Genomic DNA, 6,990 nt, shown 5'->3' with positions numbered 1-6,990 from the left:
CATGTTTTTGCCTCTCGAAATGACACATCAGCGTTTTCTGATATAAAGACCATATTGGAAGGACAATGGCGTTTGTCAAAACTGTTACATATCACTGTTTGATTTATATGACCATTTCAGATCTGCCTTAACCCTATCATTAAGATTTGATTAAGTTCAGGCGCTAAAAATACTGGCTTGTTAAAGAGGATACAAGTCTCCCATGACAAAGTCACTCTGTTGGGTCATGCAACCGCCCTCACCTACTTACAAGGCTTATTGTGCTACAAAAATGTCACGACCCTTTCCTCTTCATATTACATGTGGCTGTGTTAGACGTCCTGGACAGTTAAAAGCAAACGTGGGTCAGTTAGTCATTTAACCCAACAACAAATACCAATAATTCCATTGTACACATTCCTGCTATTTATAGACTTTGATACGTTTGTTGCACCTGGGACAGCTCAAAGGTCAACATGTCTGTCATAGAGAAGAAAATTGTGGCAAAAAGTCATGTAGCCTACACTAAGCTTTACTTGCACAATGCAAACTGAAATTCTTCATATTTTCTGATTTCTATTTCAAATGCTGATCATATCTTCACGCCCAGAAGACACTACAGCATGATGCCATACTATTGAGTGTGGATGGATGGTCTTAGAGTGTGCTATTCTAAAATTGTTCTCAAAATGAGCAGAGCACCTGTATCCTTGATACTGGTGGACTGGCTAAATTTTAAAGAAACTACATTTTTCCTTTTAATTGCATAGATTTTTGGGGTGGATAGACAGTCAAGTTGGTTCCAAAACAGATTTTAAAACTTAACTGATCCCTTTTCAAACAAAGAGAGAGGAACAGTTAGAGAGGGATGACTGTGTATCCAGACAGAACACACTGTGTGCACAAATCCAGGACTGACTCATGCTTCCCCAAGCAACAGAGTGCAGACCAGCTATCCCTGATGCTGTGGGAGACTCATAGAACTGCTCTGAGTTCCCATACAATAGAGCTTATTGATTTGACCTAACTAAAACAGTTCCACTGGAGCTGTGTACTTGTAGTAGCCCCTGAGAATTACTCATCAACAGGAGAACAGTTGGTATAATCTCTGTGGGCTTACCATTAAAACATTGCATTCCTCAGCAGAGAAACAGAACCAGGTGTGGCTGTTTGAGTGTGTGTATGTGCATGTACAGTTTAGCAACATTAAAGTAATTGTTATGACCTGGCTCAAGTGGCCACAACAAAAGAGAGACACACCATGTTGAACTTTAACAAAAGAAAAGTTTATTAAACCAGTTAACCAAATGAAAGCCAAATTGAAAGGGAACTTAAGTAATTAAAGTATCGATTGTGTGTGTGTGTGTATGTGTGTGTGTGTGTGTGTTTGTGTGTGTGTGGTTGTTGTAAGATGGATAAAAGCAACTCCAATCAGTCACCTGCAGGGCAAGGAGAGACACAGGCTTGCAACACATCAAAACCCCAGATGACCCCAGGAAAAACATATTATGAAACAAACAAAAACTATTAATCAAAAAGCAAAACTAAACAATCCCTTAATTAACCCATTGGGGCTGACTGAGCAGCAGCAGGAAGATCTGAGGATTTAGCAGCTGGTGACAGATCCCATCCAGTAGAGCTAGGTTATGGTGATGATGGTGTGGCACAGGAATCAGGCCCAACTGCATATCCTGCGTCAGTACAAAATCCCCCGTTTCTATCTCAGTTGAAAAAGACAACACTGACTCCACAATAAAAGAGTGTTTCGCACCAGTGTCACACAACAGCTTAATTGGAACACACTCCTCACTACCAACCAAGGACACAACAGAATCACAGATGAAAGGCTCAAAACCAGAACCAGTTTTGGGAATCAGGCCAGAACCAGAACCAGTACCCACATCCACATCCACACACAATGGTCTCTGCTCCAAAACTGTAAAACATAGCTGGAGCATAGGATGGCGAATGACGTGAGGGCGAATGACGCAGAGACAACGGTAAATGACATGTAGCTCTTGTTTTTAACAGTGGACACTGCTCTTTCCAGTGACCCTCGAATAGCAGTAATTACACACTCTGGTACACTCAGGTCACCCTGTAAATGCAGGCTTACAAATTTCGCTTAGGAATCAGGTGAAAATTTTGTCATCACTGTTGTCATCCCTATTTTTCCAATCACCCCTGGAGCACGTCTCTGAAAACTACCCTTATGCATCAACACAAAATCAGCTAATTCAGTCAATAAAGACTGTCAAATGTATCAACTTTAGTGGCTGAGCACCAATGGTGTAAATGGGAAGCCAAATCACAAACAAACTGGCTGTGGCTCAGGAGGTAGAGCGGGTCGTCCACTAATCGGAAGATCAGCGGTTTAATTCCCAGCTCCTCCAGTCCACATGCCGACGTGTCCTTGGGCAAGAAACTTAACCCCAAATTGCTCCTGATGGCTGTGCCATCAGTGTGTGAATGGTCAGCTTTCTCTGATGGGCAGGTTGGGACCTTGCATGGTAGCCCCTGTACCCATTCAGCGTATGAATGGGTGAATGTGATTCGTAGTGTAAAAAGTGCTTTGAGTGGTCAGAAGACTAGAAAGGCGCTATACAAGTACAGTCCATTTACCATCTGTTTGCTTTTTGCCCTCAAGGCAATTTCTAAATGTGGCTGGGTGCAAGCAAGGCCCAGATTTGTTTTTGTTTTTTTAGAATTTTAGGTTGGACTGACTCTTTAATACTCAACTCAAACCAGCTAAAAGGCTGGTCCAAGGCCCAAGATTACAAAATTCATTAATACAACAATTAGACCACTAATAATTTAACAAGAAATTAAAAATAGAAAATTTATTAAAGCTAACTACTTTAAAACTATACAAAAAATACAAAATATTTTAATATACAATTTTCAGTATGTAAATGGGAGTGCCAAAGGGAGATCGGCCATAGTGGGAAGCTAAAAGTTACACTGGCATAGACCCAGACACCACTGTGCCCTACACACACACAGCACAGCAAACAAAAAGGGAAAAAACAGTAAATTGTGAAGGAGGTGTAAAAATGACTACCAAGCACATTATTATGGGGGTGAGCAGCAAAGGTGAGAAACTCTATCACCAAATCCTCCACCATCTGGGTGACCATGCTCACCATGGGTCTTATAGCACTCACACAAACAGAAAACACAGGTTAAATTCACAATAGCAGGACTGTGCAGCAGCATGCTATGTTATTAACTTCTTAGGGGAAGGCAACAAACACCACAAAGGGCTGGCAGGATGTAACAAAAAGAACTAACAATAACAGAAACCACCTAATGAAGCTAGAGGCTAATAATACAGACGAAAATAAGACGGCACTAAAGCAAACTAAACAACCATATTAACAACTAATCAGATACACAGCCAAATAAAAAGGTAGCAAAACAAAAACTAGGCTAAACAAAACAAAATAAAACAGCAGTGGCAGTCAGTGTCTACAAAAGAAAACGGATTAAATTAATTAACACACTGCCAAACAAATACATAATATAAGCAAACATACCGGTATTACCTCTCCTGCCTGGTTGTTGCGCAATATGCACAGAGAAGACTCAACATGTGGGAGCAGGGGGTCATTAGGAAGCGGAACCTATAGTGAATAAAACCAGAAAACCAGAGCGTTGCAGCATTGCATTGCGTAACAGCCCCAACCTGTCACACCGGGGACCAGAAAAGAAAAGCAGCATACTGGGGCTTCTTGGTATGACTTATATATTAAACCAAACAAATTGACAACAGGGAGGTAGGCGGTGCTAAGGCCTGTCTAGCCCTACGGTAGCCCGGGAGGGATATTTACTGGCTACACTCTGCCTGGGGGTTCTTAAACGGCCCAACAATTTAGTAAGACCAGGGTCTGAATAGAGCTGGTGTGGCACTACTAGAACCAAGTATCTGAGAATTTGTAGCCCCATTTGCTCTATTCCTTATTGTCAACAGCAAGTGGTGAGGATTAGAGTGTTTGCCAGCTGTCTCGTGTAGATTTTCTTACCACCTCAGGACAGGGGGCTGGACAAGAACTGGTACTAGCTGGGGTATCAGGCGAAGCTGCCACAAGAAGCGTGAAGCGCTGGGTCCACTTCAGGTGGGGTCTGTGCTCTGACAGGCTGGGGGTCCTTTGGTCCAGTTGTGCGTCTGACCACCACCCACAGGTTATGCTCCTTGGTGTTGTGGCAAGAGAATAGGATGGAGAACACTAACCAGTGTAATTAAAAGAATCCAACTACGCCACCCTGGGGTTTCTACCCAGGGACAAATGTTACCTCAGACCAGTACCAATAACCCAAAAAGGCAATCAGGTTCGTTACACTGAGAAGTGAGAGACGTGGTTCCAGCCATCAATAATCCTTTATTTTAACAATTGCAAAAATTAGTAAAAAAAAGAATAATTAAGCATACCATCCACACATGTATTAAAAAGAGGGACAGGGGAATTATTCAGGGCTGAGGCTTACCAGTGGAGGGGAGGTAGGAGAGGTATCCAAAAGAGAGTCACCCCGAATCACATGTGCACACACATCCACACACACACAATGGTGAAGGGTCAAACCCAGGGTTGCTCAGTTGAACACAGCACACAGGAAAGGCAGGAACCCACACCTAATCACCAACCCCACCACTGTTAGCGCTCAGCTCCTTAAAAAATAAAAAGGGATACAAAATCAATAAAGTATTCAACCAAACAAACAAAACAAAAACACCATACAGTTGCCCTTATGTTGAATTGCTTAACACTGATTATCAACAGCTGTAGAAAAGGGTGTAACGGGTATAGGATGGACCCAATAGCAGCACAAATGACACTGGTATAAACTTTGCAGTCTTTATTTCACACGATGTCAAGGCAATATTAGCACGGTCAGAGAAACACAGTCCTAATGAGTATGGCTCCACCGGAAATTGAACCCCGATCTTCCACTCCCACAGCGGACAAAGACCAGGGAACAGGCAGGCAGAACTCAGAGTCAGGGACAGAAGGCTGGTGGGTTTACCGGGGCAGAGACGAGGAGCGATGGTCGAGGACAAGCTGATCAGAAACCAGGAAGGCAGTCCAGTGAAGAAAGCAAGATGACTTAGCATAGTAGTGTAGACAATCTGACAAGGAGGGAGTGGGCCGAGGCAGCTTATATACTGGCTTGATTGCAGATGATGAGCAGGTGGGAGCGCCAGGTGAAGGTGGTTGAACTAATGAGGGGTGTGGCAGAGCAGAGTGAGACTGAATGATTGGATAATTCCCACAGCAACAGGTGAGGGGGAGAGCAGACTCTGACAAAGGGCCTCTTGCCAGTGGTGTAACGAAACAAGAAAAAAAAAGGAAGAAGAAAAGAATGAACAAACAAACTAAACTAAACTAAACTAAAGAAACACTTCTCCAAAACAACAGCAGTTGGTCAGATGGTTAAACACCTAACCAGCAACTTAGGAACAGAATAAACACAATAAACTAACAATATTATTGATATGAAATCTTTATGTAAGCTATAAAGTAGAGATAAATGAATGAACTAAACTAAGCAAAACTGAGAATAAGCAAACGATGACAACAAAAGAAAAGAAAAAACCCTGCTCACTACACACACGCACACTCTCACCATTAAAACGGCTAAGCTAAAAGAGTACTAGTCATGGAACTGCTGGCCCTCAACGCAGCAGCAGTGGACCCGACCAAACAATTCAAAACAAAGACAATGATTGTTAACACTAATTAAAGGCAAAGCAGCAGCATTCTTGCAGCATGGGCCAGAATGGCCACAGCAGCTCCTGGGGGAAGCTGCTAAATGCTGACCAGGGCCCACAGTCCTGCGATACATAATGAAAAATCAAATTAAAACAAGAATGACAGCTGTCAAAAAAAAGATGAACCTGGCACCATAGTAGGCTACATACCAATCAGGCAGCGTCTGTAAGTTCAGGGGAAGAGAGAGTCTATGGAGCCTATCCTGCTACTACACACAGGGACCTAGAAACAAAACAATCATTTACTACACGCAACATAATAAAATTTGCGGAGCGAGAGAGGAGTGAACCTATCGACAGCAGTCCGTGAGAGGATCACTTCTGAGGGAGGTGAGTCACCACGGAGGTATGTACAAAATCATAAACCACTAAAATAAGCAACAGCATGAGAGAATACTCTATGGACCAGCACAGAAACTACTCCATACCTGCAGCAATTGCAGAAGTCCAGCGAACGGGAGGCGGACGTGCATTCAGAGTGAAGGGAGCGCTCAGAAAGCAACTACCTGCCTTTATAGGCTACCCACAGACAATGATTGGCTACTGATCATCAAGTAATCAAGAGACTACAGGCCTGCTTAGACTAGACAGGAATACATTTCCATTCTGCTACAGTGTCAGGGCCTGTCACCACTGGATTAGGCCTAGCTACAGGAATAGCATGACCACCAGAAACGTACAGGTCTGAGCATTGAGTGATGAACATGACGTATCTCTATTAGCCTATGTTGTGGGGCAACGGCATACACTGCACCTCCTTGCTCAGGAGGTTTTACCACCTGAAAAATCTCAGGGTCCCAGGCATCCTGGATTTTATTCCTTGCTTTATGGGAGTGCTGGTAACACCTCCTTCTGGGCCTGCTGATGCACTCTCTCCTTCCGGTGGGTTGCAGACTGCTTCATCCTTTCCCGGGCAATCTCTACTGCCACCTGCCATCGTCACTAATGTTCCCGGACCCAGTCGCAGACTTCACCTGCAGTCAGCTCTTCTATGTGACCTAGCAGAAAATCTATAGGCAGCTGTGGTTCTGGTTCACGGCCAAAGATCAAAAAGAAGGGGGACTAACCTGTAGTTTGGTGGGACATGGTGTTGTAGCTGAACAAAACCTGTTGGAGATACTCTGGCCATCTGTGCTGCTGCTCAGCTGACAGGGTGTGCAGAAGATCATGGAGGGTCCTGTTAAAGCACTCACACTGGCTATTTCCCCTCAGGGTGATTAGGGGGTGGTCCTAGACTTCTTGAT

General features: G+C 43.6%; 1 long non-coding RNA gene across 1 annotated transcript; it reads right to left on the bottom strand.

Moving 5' to 3' along the window:
* Nucleotides 1–5,118: 5,118 nt before the first annotated feature.
* On the bottom strand, nucleotides 5,119–6,431 carry LOC137189687 (uncharacterized). The gene is made up of 3 exons (XR_010929706.1): nucleotides 6,175–6,431; nucleotides 5,897–5,969; nucleotides 5,119–5,809 (listed from the first exon to the last, which is right to left on the bottom strand). It is a non-coding gene; the product is annotated as an uncharacterized lncRNA (long non-coding RNA).
* Nucleotides 6,432–6,990: the final 559 nt, after the last annotated feature.

This window comes from Thunnus thynnus, chromosome 1 (genome assembly GCF_963924715.1).
Source record: "Thunnus thynnus chromosome 1, fThuThy2.1, whole genome shotgun sequence".
In the NCBI taxonomy this organism is placed as follows: domain Eukaryota; kingdom Metazoa; phylum Chordata; class Actinopteri; order Scombriformes; family Scombridae; genus Thunnus; species Thunnus thynnus.
The sequence above is the reverse complement of the archived record's forward strand: the minus strand, read 5'-3'. Positions and strand labels throughout refer to the sequence as shown.